General features: G+C 40.7%; 1 non-coding gene across 1 annotated transcript; it reads left to right on the top strand.

The window, feature by feature from the left end:
- The first annotated feature begins 9,557 nt into the window (after positions 1-9,557).
- trnak-uuu (transfer RNA lysine (anticodon UUU)) lies at positions 9,558-9,630 on the top strand. Its single transcript has one exon. It is a non-coding gene; the product is annotated as a tRNA-Lys (tRNA).
- The last annotated feature ends 5,390 nt before the right edge of the window (positions 9,631-15,020 follow it).

Here is a 15,020-nt window from a genome sequence, read left to right as displayed (position 1 = left end):
TTTTTGGATCAAACGTGGAAGGATTAGATTGTAATTGTTTTTATTTTTCAAATACCTTTTAGAAAAGTGTAATCTATACCTGCCCAGATTGTACGCCTTCATAAACCCCGCCTTTCACTAGTGTCCTGCTCTTTCCCACGCACCCCAGCCGGGCGCTCTTCGGCCTGTGCCCGGGACGAATGTATATTTTGATATTTACACCCGGCGCGGCACCGAGGGAGCGTCTGCATTTATAACTTAGTTTTTAAAATTAGTCAAGCAATATGAAGCATCTCCTTTTACTTTTAAGTCCCTTAAATACATTGAGCGCAGCTTTCTCACCACTTAAGATTACTTTTTGATTCCATCCTTACACAAAGCAGAAACTTTCCGATGACATACAGTACAAGTGGAAAGATTACAGATTTTAATCATCTTTAATTCTGTTACGTTATACGTTTTAGGAACGTTTCATCTAAACAAACACCACAAAACTATTCTCGATTGTATTTCTGAATGTTATGTTACGCCTACAGTAGTTCACTGCTTTAAATACATCGAATTAAGACAGTTAGGTGTAGCACTTTAGCTCTTTTTTTCTGAACCAGGGAAAATCTGATCATGTTTCTCTATAACAATAATAAAAAACTTTATTTTACATATCACCTTTAAAAGTGGCATCTCAAAGCAATACGGTAGATCGAAAAACAGTTAAAAGGGACCAAAGTAAATACCAGACAAATGCAAACGCGTTTTTAATAAAATGCTTTTATTCATTCAGCAGAGAGTGAGAGGGACATCCAGCAGAGAGAGACACACACACCAGTTTCCATTGACAAAACAGTTTTTTTTCAATTCCTCTTGTCTAACAGGAATGTTTTGTTTGTGGACAGACTGTTAGACTAGAGGAAAAGAGCGCCTCCTTGTACGAAGCATTTCGTTGATCCGATCACAAATACTTTTCCAGTCGCACGAAGTAAGGGTTGAGAATCTCCGATTCACCATGCGACTAATGGTTTCCCGGAGATTGCAAGGCAAGGCACTTTTGCCTCTGGACCCATCGAAATTTACAGACGTGGTCCACCCCCAGTAAATTTCAAAAGTCACAAGATTTCGAAACACCAGGGCGGCGTAGCGGTTGGCTCTTGCTTTCCCGTCTATGCCGATGCACTGCAAGTACAACCCCCCCTCCATCTCCTGAGTGATGGGTAACAGTTGGATATCTGGGAGAATTATTCGTCCTACTGGCGTCTGTGAATTCCGCTCTGTGAACGGTGCTTCCTGGGGGGAGATAGACGGCGGGGACAGCATCAACAAATTCCTGCGCGGTGGTGAGCGGAGAGGCCGGGATGGAGTGTCCTGAGGCGGTGTGTGCTCTGCGGAGGGCACAGCTTCCGCCAGGCATTGCAACCTGCGCGGCGGGGAGAGGCACTTTTCGGGAGACAGCTGCTCAACTGTTTGACTGCTGGAACATACTGTCTCCTTCCTCTGCATTTTCAGGAGTGTCTCTAGCCTCCCAATCCTCCCCAGTAATGCATCATACTGCTCCCGCTGCTGCCGAAATGTCTCCACACAGGTGCTGCTTCTACATGTTGGCACCCTGGGCAGTGGCCGAGAGCGGAGACCCACGGCCTGTGACAAAATAACATAATTCATGTAAGAAATAAAGTCACACAGTACTATTCATCAGTCGCGGAACAGATGTCAAAATAAACTTTTCTTTTTTTCCGTCTTACCGCTTTCTTTTTTACTGTCCTGGTGGTAGATTTCGAAGATCGTTTAGCCCTTGAAGAACAGGCTACGAAGAAATAATTATAATTGAATATAAAATTAAAAACGGCAATAATACCTTGTAATATGCGCTGTAATCGCGTATTTCAGATGAAGTCTGCTGTATTTGCTTACCCTTCGTTCTTTGGAAGCTGGGGAGGCAGAAGCACCCCGTCTCTTCCCGTAAAAGGTCTTGGTCTCTATACTGTACTGTGGTCACTGTAGTGCAGGTTCGCAGTTTTTTTTTGTGATGGGAGCTCACCCAATCCCTTGGTGTATTTATGCTATATTCACATGTACGGCTAGAATGCGTTCATTGTCTTCCAATGAAAGGCGGGTTCCTTTTGCCGAAGTCGGGAGACATTAGAGGCTTGCCACACCCTGACTGTTAAACCAACGCATTAGCACGTCAAAGCCCATTGAGGAGCCGGGCGCAATAATTGTTTTGTCCCTTGATTTACTGATCTGCATTAATTATGGAAATTGAGTTCCTGCTCTTTGCAGACGACCTGGTCCTCCTGTCGCCCACAGAACAGAGGCTGCGCCAGAACCTGGCACTGCTGGAGCAGCACTGTCAGACCTGGGCGCTGACAGTCAATCTGGACAAGACCAGAGTTATGGTTTTCCAGAAAAAAAGCCAGACCTCAGGGAAACAGGTACAAATTCACACTTAACAACACATTAACACCTAACAACGGGAGCAGGGACGAATTAGGCCAGTACCCACTATTGTTAAACATACAGAAAAGAATATTAAAGTATTGAAGTATTGGTGTTACGACCCCAAGTGTCTAGGGGTAAAGGGGTGTAATATTTAGGATAATTCTTTTGGAAGCAGTGGGGGTTTTGGTGAGGCCTCTTCTTCCTGAAAGCCTCCATGTTATATAGTGAATAAAATGAGTTCTGATTGGCTGAGGGCTGATTGATGATGACATCATATTGAAACAGTGGTGTGATGGTTGGCCAATGGGGAAGGGAGAACAATCAAGGGTCAGCAGTTGGGACATAACAGAAAAAACACACACAGAACACACACTGGGACGTAACAATTGGCTTTAGTATTAGCCATACAGAACATTAAAGTGCCCCTTTTCCATTCAGCGGGTGCCTGAGCCGCTGTGTCCTATCTTCTGACAGTCGCCGTTGTGAATGTCTGTAGAGTGTATCTTATTTTTAGTACTATATTTTTGTATTATATTCCCTATTAATCAAACTCTAAGAGTATGTATCGGCTTGTCCCCTCCTCCCGCCCCTCTCTGTGTACAGTAGAGCCTCCTGTCCAGCCAGCACATGTCCACAGACATTCACAACAGCGACATATCATAAAACATTTGCACATATAGTTAAATTATTAGTTGTTTTTCAGGAAGTTAAAAAAAAAACACTTGAATTACTTATCCAGTCTCTCGAAATAAAGTTATTTTTCAAGCAATGCAACAAACGTCGGGCAATGTGTTTTTTTTAATCCAACATTGACAGCCACATCTTAAATCTTGTCAGTCAGCTCTTTTTTCTCTATTTGAATTGTGGCGATTCAAACAACCTGGAATAACGTGGTCTCAAAGTCACCGAGCTCACAGAGCTTCAACAACAGAGCACAATTCCCTTAGTCCTTCCTTAGTCTTCCTGAAATTGTCGGATTATGAGTGAATAAAAGCATCTTATTAAAAACACGTTTGCGTTTGTTTGGGAGCTATATTATGTATTTTTCATATGTAAGATATAATGATGTGTTCCCGCTTACACATCGCACGACTTTAAAAGCTAGAAAAACAGGTTTTGATTCAAATTATCTGGCGAGCCTTGTTTTGTCAAAGGACAGCACAAAAAAACAGACAATACACGGGGGGGAGGGCAAGCGAGAGAGAGTTTTTTGCCCTCTGTCAAAAAACCCCAAATCACCCGGGGCGGAGACTCTGTTGTGATCATTGTGTGGTACAGAGCGGAGCTCAGTCACTCCAAACAAGTAGTAAAGAGTGAAGAGTCAACAGTTGATTTAAGGACGCTATGTCAAAGTGCAATGAAATACAATATTATTGTTGTTGCTGTTATTGTTGTTTTTATCCTGTAAAGCATTTTGAGAAGCCACCTTTAAAGGCGATTTATAAAAGCGCTGATTCTTATGGAATGTGTTCCGCCAGGGATTCAAAAATTTTTTTATTTTTTTTTAATCGCGTATCCAATTAAATAGCAGTATAACCTTTATGTGATATCACCTTAAGGACAGCACATACAAGGGTTAATTGCACAATGAACTGCGCCAAGAAATTTAAAATAGTCTTCTTTAGGTTTGAGGGTAGGAGTGGATCGCAGCAGGCATAATCAGCAAATTAGGAAAAAAAAGAACAGGACAGGTGAGACGTGTATCCAGAGAGCAAGTGATCAGAAAAAGGGACAGCTGTTACGCCCAGGTTTTCGACACAATTGTTTTAACTTGCTAATGCATCAGACACATTTCCTGGTGTCCTGGTATTAGCTCATCGGTATGGTGTAAGTTTTATCTGTACCATACCATACAGTATATAGGTACAGAATTCAAGCTGCACCACTGTATCGCTTTCGTAAGGAGACAGACAATAGCCAAAATCGCGAAGACTCTCTCACACCAAATAATGAAGATGAAAAGAAACAGGAAGTCGACACGGGACATTGTACAGCATTTGGCTTCGATGGACATCTTCGTTTGTGAAAGCACAGTGAGACGACATTATAAAGGGGAGAGGAGGCAAAGAGAATCTAAACCGAGGACGATTCAAAGGTAAATAACTTTCTAAAAATACTTTTCTTGCATGTAAATACAACTACGCACATTATTTTTAAAACTAACTGTTGATCTCTTTTTTTTCAAGTCCTATTGTGCGAGCTATCCACAAACTGACTGATGAAAATGATGAGCTACCGGCGATGCAAGTCCAAAGACGGCTATGGGCTGACCTCGGTGCGAGTGTGAGTCCGACATCGATAAGAAGAGTGCGCAGGAGGCTTGGATGGAGATACAGAAAAACCAACACATGCCCCATGATAAAAAACAAAAAAAAAACAAAGAGGAAAGACTCAAACAAGTGCTCCAATGGATTGAACAGGGGGAGGCATTTCAGGATGTACTTTTCACCGACGAAACAACAGTGGCTCTGGAACAGTTTTCAACAATGGCATTTTGCAAAAAGGGGAGATATGTGGACAAGCCAAAGCCCAAACATCCACTGAAGGTTCACGTCTGGGGGGGTATATCTAGAAGAGGCCCAGGACCACTTCTTATTTTCGAAGGAATTATGGACCGTGATTTCTTCGAGGAAGTCGTGGTCACACAGCATGCCGCCCCATATATCAGGGAGCACTTTGGATCAAGGCACCGTCTCTTTCAAGACAACCGAAACACACAGCAGCAAGAGCAAGGCTTGTAGCAGAAGGAGTGAACTGGGTGAAAACTCCAGCCGAATCCCCAGATCTAAATCCGATAGAGATGGTTTGGCATTCGCTGAAAGACTACGTTCAGAAAACTGCTAAGCCCGTCACAAAGCAGGAACTGATCGATGCGATCTATAAATTCTGGAACTGACCGAACAAAATTGTAACAATTTTATTAACAGACTGTTTCGTGTTCTTCCTAGGATTGTTGGCCGGGGCGGGGGACATTCGGGAATGTGAGTCTGAGAAAGACAGTCTCACGTTTGTGGACAGTCTGTCCACAAACAAAACATTTCTGTTAGACAAGAGGAATGTAAAAAAAACAATTACTTTTTGTCAATGAAAACCTGTTTGTGTGTCTCTCTCTGCTGGATGTCTCTCTCTCTGCTGAATGAATAAACGCATTTTATTAAAAATGCGTTTGTGTTTGTCTGGGTATTTACTTTGTAATCTGTGGTTTACATCTACTGTATTGCTTTGAGATACCACTTTTAAAGGTGATATGTAAAATAATGTTTTTTATTATTGTTATAGAGAAACATGATCAGATTTTCCCTGGTTCAGAAAAAAAGATCTAAAGTGCTACACCTAACATTCTTAATTCGATGTATTTAAAGCAGTGAACTACTGTAGGTGTAACATAACATTCAGAAATACAATCGAGAATAGTTTTGTGGTGTTTGTATAGATGAAACTTTCCTAAAACGTATAACGTAACAAAATTAAAGACGATTAAAATCTGTAATCTTTCCACTTGTACTGTATGTCATCAGAAAATACAAGAAGTTTCTGCTTTATGTAAGGATGGTATCAAAAAGTAATCTAAGTGGTGAGAAAGCTGTGCTCAATGATAATTAAGGGACTTAAAAGTAAAAGGAGATGCTTCATATTGCTTGACTCATTTTAAAAACTAAGTTATAGATGCAGACGCTCTGTTGGTGCCGCGCCGGATGTAAATATCTAAATATACATTCACCCCGGGCAGAGGCCGAAGAGCGCCCGGCTGGGGTGCGCGGGGAAGAGCAGGAAAGGAGTGAAAGTGGTCAGGGCGGGGTTTAGGAAGGCCGCCGACCAGTGCCCACAGTTTTCCTTGTAAATAGTTCCCTGCTCCTGCACCCCTCGATCTTACTCTCTCTCTTTTCTCTCTCTCTCTCTGGCGCATGGGCGGTGTGTTGGCTCGCGCTGTTGGTGGGCGGGGGCGCGGGAGAGCCGGGCTAGCAGGTGGTGACGGAGAAGAAAAATAAAGGCTTTAACTTGCTTTAACTCCGCAAGTCTTGTGTCCGTCCTATCCAAACCCGAAAGTATTACAATATGTATCTGTATAGCAGGTGGTGAACAGCTTTTTAGTATAGATTACACTTATTTGAAAAATAAAAACGATTACAATCTAATCCTTCCACGTTTGATCCCAAAATCCCAAGAAAAATAAATCTAAACGGGGAGAAAGCTATTCTGAAAGTTTATTAAGATACTTAGAAGACAAAGATACTGTATCAATTTATGTTGCATTTGTCTGATTATGATTAAAAAAAACACATAATTAAACACGCGTTTGCGATTTAAATCAAAACGCGATTTAAATCAATATAAATGTTTATATTGTAACGTATACTGTACAGCCTCCATTTCTCTATAAAAATTTACTCTATAACAAATTTACAATTTGTTGATAATAGAAATGTTAGGTTCTCTAAAGCTTTGTGATAGTTGACCCACCCAGGCAGCAAAAGATCTGCTGCACTGGTAAGATGCATCACCGAAGATATGATTAATAACCTTTTAAATCTGAAGGGAGATCTGAAGGGATTCCCCCCCCTACACACACACACCCACAATAGAAGCTGGAAGCAGAAGCAGGGACCGTTGTCAGAAGGGAAGAAGGTGACTATTCATTGTTATCAAAAATGACTTAGATTCGATCATGTTGTGATATTTAGAAATATAAAAGTCAATTGATTGTCCATAATATTGCTATTCTATTTTTTTCGAAGAAATGTTTGTTAAAAGAAATGTCACAGTGCCAGCTGGATTTGAATACACAACCTGTAGGTTAGTAAACAGGCACATAGACCAGTGGGCTACTAGGGAAGTCACATGAAGAGAGAGGCGAAACAGCCCTACACAGCCCTGTCGCAGTACACGAATATAATCATATGGTTATTAATTTTTTTAGATACGCGATTCCATATTATATTAGCAGAAAAGCTTAAAACTACCACTTTTTTACATGCTATTTCACATGTTAGTTAAATACTTTGATGCTTAAAATGTTTAGGGAGAAATGGAATACCGGTGTGTATTTTTTCTTTAAAGTACCGATTCCTGGAATCTGACTGGCTGACACCCTTCTGTGGTTCCATAATATCTGGTATACAGAAAAGAAAGCGTTGATAAAAAAGCCTGGATTCTCATGTATCTGATACAAGTATCTTTTAATTCAGTCTTTGCTGTGCTCTTGAGGATCCTTTTGATATTTTGAGCTCTAGTTGAATGATAAGTGTCGCAGTTTAAATAATTTTCGTAGTTAGAAATTATGAAACACCCTGTTAAAAGCAAGGAACTTTTTATGTCCGTTGCAGTAAAAGAAAATGCCTGACAAAGTAGGGCTTGGACAGATTCCAAGTGCTTGTACAAATGTGCTAAAGAAATTATACTTTGAGTATACAGCTTGTCCAAAGTCATTCATTATTAATACTATTAGTAATATCTTCGGTAAAGGCTTTGATGCATAAATATTTCTGATAAAGGTAGGTTGTGTACTTTTGTCCAACTGAGCAATCTTGCTTTCATAAAATATACCAACATTTTAATGACTGATGATTAACATGCTGTAATACACAGTTTAAATTTAAAAGCTCAAATGCTGTACATGAGAGGTTAAGCTTTATTGGCTCCTCCTGGCGGTTTTACAAGGTGATGCTGGATACTTTCTGGCATGACGTCAAATGACACAATTTACCCTGTGATACTGCGTGATACTGCGACATGCCCACGGGGTATACCACGAGATACCCCACCCATTTTGAATGGCTGCATCTGTACGTGCTGTAATTCGATACATGCAAAGCATTTGCATTCCCTCCAATTATCAATAAATTATTAAACATTACATGCCATTTCTTCCCTAGATGATGTTCATGTTGGATCACTGAGAAAGGCATGCCAGGTTGTGCTTGAACCAACATCTTACTATCATTTTAGTCCCAACCTGACCGCACTAAGCAATTGTACCACAGAGACTTAAATAGGTTGGTTTTCTCCATTTACGGTTTTTGGGAAAAAAATCATCTGCATTTTTAAGCAAGATTGTATTTCAAATTTCACAAATTGTAAGTATTTCTGGAAAAACGCTGTAACGAGCAGGAAACAACATTTCAGCAGTGGAGCCTTCTTTGGGTGTGATATAAAATAAACTTTTACTTGTTTCTTTCAAATGAATTTAAACCTCATCTCCAGCACCTAAACTCATCAGTTGCTTTCAGTAGCTAAAGACACAGGCCATACTGCTCCAGGTGAGGTTCAAACTCAGAACCTCGGCATAGCTTCACTGCATTCTGCCGTATAAGTACCGCGCGCTGACCAATTGCACCACTGGAGATGTGGGACACCTGCTTCTCATACCGTCTGACGCTGCAGAAACACAGGGTGAAAACAGGGTTTCAGTTGTGAATCCATCTCTACATGTGGGAAAGGGACAGTATGATAGAAAAGAATATACAAGAGAAGAAACGGAAAGAATTGTGCTCACTGCAAAGTAGGAAGAAAAGAGGTGGCCGGATACATAAAACAGCTCGGTGGATAATTTGTAACGACATTCTTTGCTGACAACCAGCAGTCGGATTTCTTTTCATGTTCCACTGTGCAGTTTGAACGTTTGTTCTCCCAGTTTGGTTGGTTATATGAGATCAGCTGATATAAATTAGGACTTATCAGAATCAATACAATTGATGTCTGGCAAAGGCAAATAACCTTTGTACATGATCTGGAATGTGACTGGTTAAATTTCAGCACAGTTGCAACCCCCTTTATAAAGGGTGTGCACATGTATACAACCAAGACATTGAAAGTTTTTTGTTGTTTATTGTTCCAAAAAATGTTCCATTTCTTTTCTTTCTTAAATGTTGTTGATTAAAAGATCTTATTAAATGTGAAAAAATCTGATTGTGAAAAGGTCAAAATGTTAGTGAAAAAATGTGTAATGTGAGGAAAGATGAATTGTGGGAGCCCCTTGACTCCTCATGTCGTACTGTATTTCTCTTACATTCTACTGGGAGTGGCGCCGTCACTTCTGGATAAAGTCCGTCAGTGGTCATTCCAGACGGGTCAGGTACGACTACGCTTCGGCACAAGAAGAGACATGTGACTTGCGAGGATCCTGACAGTGTCAACCTTTTTCCGGAGCCTGGATAGCTCAGTTGGTAGAGCATCAGACTTTTAATCTGAGGGTCCAGGGTTCAAGTCCCTGTTCAGGCAGTTGTGTTTTCCTTAAATCCATTATGAACGTCATTATAAATCGGTAAGGTGTCGGTCTTGTAAACTGAAAATCGTGGGGTTCAACCCCGTCTGTGCCTATTTCGTTTGCCAAGACTTGACTTTATCTATATCGTCAATTGTCTTGCAATGCAGAAATCTCTGTAATAAGAAGAAAAGAACTATCAGTAGTAGTTAATAATCCTTCGACAAAGAAACGGGCGCATTCAAAACACCAGCCCCCACTGCTGGTTAGGATGGCTGAGTTGTCTTAGGTGCCAGACTCAAGGACTCAATCATGTGTAGTGACAGTTTTATGTTATTCACAACACGGATTTCCATTCATGTTTATTAAGATGTGTAATTTGTATGTTGGTTGTATGAGAACAGTTTCTTCAAAAGTCCTGTCAATTAACAGTGGAGAGCTAGCCAACGTATGTCTTCATGAAAACGCTCTTTAAGGCGATTACAAATGTCTTGAACAAATCTGCGTCATATTTTTGAAATAGTTTAGCTCAAGATGCAATGGGAGTATAAATGAATTCTCCCGCCCTCCATTCCAAGATAAAACTCAATGTGTGAATCTTATTTTACTTGAAGTTGATGATGTTAGTCATTATTGGAAATTACCCGGTGAGGGCCAACACAAGTTTTAATGTAGATGACACTGTAGCAAAAGTGGTATTGTTAACTCTTGTAGAGTGATGCTGATTTTATTTGTTGCCTTTATTTTTAATGTGAGCTGCATTCTAAATCATAGCATGACTCTGAGCTTTAGTAGTTCAGGTGCGCACACCCGAAGAAGGCTCCACGGCCGAAACGTTGTGTTTTCTTTCTTCTTTTTTTCAGCATGGATTAAACCTATTACTTGATACTCTGAGCTTTACCTACAGATGATAACAGTCGATCTGCAGTACAGTAAAGTTTGGCAAATTTCAAAAATCCATTTACCCACTTCAATACAGAAACAAAATATTTCAAAGAAAAATGGGGAATTGTTGAGGGATCAATTGAATGTGGATCCCAAAGAAATATTGCATGGGGTAAGATATGATTGCCACCGATATCAGCAAACTGGCACTTACGATCAAGTGCCCATGAGAGAGACGTTTATATATGCCCCCATTTTGGAAACATTTAAATTCATGTGCTGGAATTCTCAGATTTATGAGTTGCTTAGAGAATGTCATACGCCAAGATTTTTGTGGTGGAAGTTACTTTAAGTCTCATCCACTGTTCTCGAAACCGAGCCACACATTACAAAATGAAGTTTGGTTTTGATGTTATACTGCCACCATTCCTAAATGATATCAGAACTTTAGAAGGTCATGGAATAGATCTTCCCTTTTCCACTGACAGAATATATGCTACCATCTCTCATATTACTGGTGATAAAGTATTCTTGGTTTTATAGAATCTTTTGCTGGAAATTATTTTTGTTGCATTTGCTTGATTGATAAGAGAGATATGTATATATATAGAGAGACAAGAGATTATATATTGTGGGGATGACCCCAAAATAATCTTGGGGGGAATTTTTTTTAAATGCATTGGCAGTCTCTTCAAGTTGACCCACAGCTAAATTCAGTTTATGGTGTGAAAAAAAAAATCAGTCTTCAATTCTTTACAATATTTTCATGTGTGTGATGATTACTCATCATGACATCATGCATGGCATTCTCGAGGGTGTATGAGGTGAAATTACTTTTGAATATCTAACAGAAAACTTAATTTCACAATCAGATTTCTTATTACGAATTTACTTCTTTGATTACGGGTTTTTAGAGTGTAAAAAAATGTCCTACACATGTTAACTTGGAAGGCACAGGTCGCAATATTGGGCTGAATGCTATACAAACTCGGTGCCTTGACAAAAACATTCCTCTATTATTTGGTGAGCTCCATCAAGGAAATCCAAACTGAAATTTGCTGTTACTTCTTCTTGAAATAATGAATATAGTTTTCTCCCTTATTCGTACAGATGCAACCATTCAAAGTGCGCATTACAGACACGTACCGCAGGTGGCATCGCGCAGCGTGACGCAAGATGACGCGTGGCACCGCAGTACGTGATTGGTTGACCAACAGGCGCACTCGTGGTCCGTTGGTCTGTCATAGAAAGACTTACAGTAAACGTCTTTGCTGTGCCCGTTGTAGATATTGAATTTTACCACTGAAGGGAAATCTTAGTAGCTGAGCATAAAAAGAATAGGAGCATACTGTAACGCATGTGAAGGCCATAAACGATATTAATTTTGGAACATAAACATACAGTATATAGCTGGTCTTGGTACTTTAAAGAAAAAAATACACACCAGTATTCCATTTCTCCCTAAACATTTTAAGCTTCGAAGTCTTTAACTAACGTGATACCGGAGTCAACAAGCATACTTTTAGAATTTGATTAATAGGGAATAGAATATGGAATCGCGTATCTAAAGAATTTAATAACGGTATGATTATATTCATGTACTGCGACAGGGCTCTGTAGGGCTGTTTCGCCTCCCTGTTCTTGCAAGTTGTCCTGTAGCCTACTGGTCTACATGCCTGACTAACAGCTCACAGGTTGTGTGTTCAAATCCAGCTGGTGCTGGACTCTATTAACAAACATTTCTTTGAAAAAATAGAATAGCGATATTATGGACAATCAATTGACTTTTATATTTCAAAATATCCCAACATGATCGATTCTAAGTCATTTTTGATAACAATGAAGTCACCTTCTTCCCTTCTGACAACGGTCCCTGCTTCTGCTTCCTGCTTCTATTGTGTGTGTGTGTGTGCAACAGAGTAAATTTTTATAGGAGAACTGGAGGCTGGACAGTATGCGTTACAATATAAACATTTATATTGATTTAAATCATGTTCTGATTTAAATCGCAAACGCGTGTTTAATTATATGTGTTTTTAATCATAATCAGGCTAATGCAACATAAATTGATACAGTATCATTGTCTTCTAAGTATCTTAATAAACTTTCAGCATAGCTTTCTACCCGTTAAGATTTATATTTCTTGGGATTTTGGGATCAAACGTGGAAGGATTAGATTGTAATCGTTTTTATTTGTCAAATACGTGATTGTATTTCTGAATGTTATGTGACACCTACAGTAGTTCACTGCTTTAAATACATCGAATTAAGAAAGTTATGTGTAGCACCTTAGATCTTTTTTCTGAAGCAGGGAAAATCTGATCATGTTTCTCTATAACAATAATAAAAAACTTTATTTTACATATCACCTTTAAAAGTGGCATCTCAAAGCAATACAGTAGATCGAAAAACAGTTAAAAGGGACCAAAGTAAATACCAGACAAACGCAAACACGTTTTTAATAAAATGCTTTCATTCATTCAGCAGGGAGTGAGAGGGACATCCAGCAGAGAGAGACACACACTGGTGTCCATTGACAAAATTTTTTTTTTCAATTCCTCTTGTCTAACAGGAATGTTTTGTTTGTGGACAGACTGTTAGACTAGAGGAAAAGAGCGCCTCCTTGTACGAAGCATTTCGTTGATCCGATCACGAATTCTTTTCCAGTCGCACGAAGTAAGGGTTGAGAATCTCCGATTCACCATGCGACTAATGGTTTCCCGGAGATTGCAAGGCAAGGCACTTTTGCCTCTGGACCCATCGAAATTTACAGACGTGGTCCACCCCCAGTAAATTTCAAAAGTCACAAGATTTCGAAACACCAGGGCGGCGTAGCGGTCGGCTCTTGCTTTCCCGTCTATGCTGATGCACTGCAAGTACAACCCCCCCTCCATCTCCTGAGTGATGGGTAGCAGTTGGATATCTGGGAGAATTATTCGTCCCACTGGCTTCTGTGAATTCCGCTCTGTGAACGGTGCTTCCTGGGGGAGATAGACGGCGGGGACAGCATCAACAAATTCCTGCGCGGTGGTGAGTGGAGAGGCCGGGATGGAGTGTCCTGAGGCGGTGTGTGCTCTGCGGAGGGCACAGCTTCCGCCAGGCATTGCAACCTGCGCGGCGGGGAGAGGCACTTTTCGGGAGACAGCTGCTCAACTGTTTGACTGCTGGAATATACTGTCTCCTTCCTCTGCATTTTCAGGAGTGTCTCTAGCCTCCCAATCCTCCCCAGTAATGCATCGTACTGCTCCCGCTGCTGCTGAAATGTCTCCACACAGGTGCTACTTCTACATGTTGGCACCTTGGCCAGTGGCCGAGAGCGGAGACCCACGGCCTGTGGCAAAATAACAAAATTCATGTAGGAAATAAAGTCACACAGTAGTATTCATTAGTCGCGGAACAGACGTCAAAATAAACTTTTCTTTTTTTCCGTCTTACCGCTTTCTTTTTTACTGTCCTGGTGGTAGATTTCGAAGATCGTTTCGCCCGTGCGGTGTTTTCTTGAAGAACAGGCTACGAAAAAATAATTATAATTGAATATAAAATTCAAAACGGCAATAATACCTTGTAATATGCGCTGTAATCGTGTATTTCAGATGAAGTCTGCTGTATTTGCTTACCCTTCGCTCTTTGGAAGCTGGAGCGGCAGAAGCACCCCGTCTCTTCCCGTAAAAGGTCTTGGTCTCTATACTGTACTGTGGTCACTCTAGTGCAGGTTCGCAGTTTTTTTTTGTGATGGGAGCTCACCCAATCCCTTGGTGTATTTATGCTATATTCACATGTACGGCTAGAATGCGTTCATTGTCTTCCAATGAAAGGCGGGTTCCTTTTGCCGAAGTCGGGAGACATTAGAGGCTTGCCACACCCGGACTGTTAAACCAGCGCATTAGCACGTCAAAGCCCATCGAGGACCCGGGCGCAATAATTGTTTTGTCCCTTGATTTACTGATCTGCATTAATTATGGAAATCGAGTTCCTGCTCTGTGCAGACGACCTGGTCCCGCTGTCGCCCACAGAACAGAGGCTGCGCCAGAACCTGGCACTGCTGGAGCAGCACTGTCAGACCTGGGCGCCGACAGTCAAACTGAACAAGACCAGAGTTATGGTTTTCCAGAAAAAAAGCCAGACCTCAGAGAAACAGGTACAAATTCACACTTAACAACACATTAGCATCTAACAACGGGAGCAGGGACGAATTAGGCCAGTCCCACTATTGTTAAACATACAGAAAAGGATATTAAAGTATTGAACATTAGTATTGGCTTTAGTATTAGCCATACAGAACATTAAAGTGCCCCTTTTCCATTCAGCGGGTGCCTGAGCCGCTGTGTCCAATCTTCTGACAGTCGCCGTTGTGAATGTCTGTAGAGTGTATCTTATTTTTAGTACTATATTTTTGTATTATATTCCCTATTAATGAAACTCTAAGAGTATGTATCGGCTTGTCCCCTCCTCCTCACTGTGTACTTTGAAAACCAAGTAATAACTTAACTATATGTGCAAACGTTTCATATGTTGCTGTTGT

The sequence above is a fragment of the Atractosteus spatula genome, chromosome 10 (assembly GCF_055471065.1).
Source record: "Atractosteus spatula isolate fAtrSpa1 chromosome 10, fAtrSpa1.hap1, whole genome shotgun sequence".
NCBI classification, from domain to species: domain Eukaryota; kingdom Metazoa; phylum Chordata; class Actinopteri; order Semionotiformes; family Lepisosteidae; genus Atractosteus; species Atractosteus spatula.
This window is presented reverse-complemented; position numbering and strand designations above follow the sequence as displayed.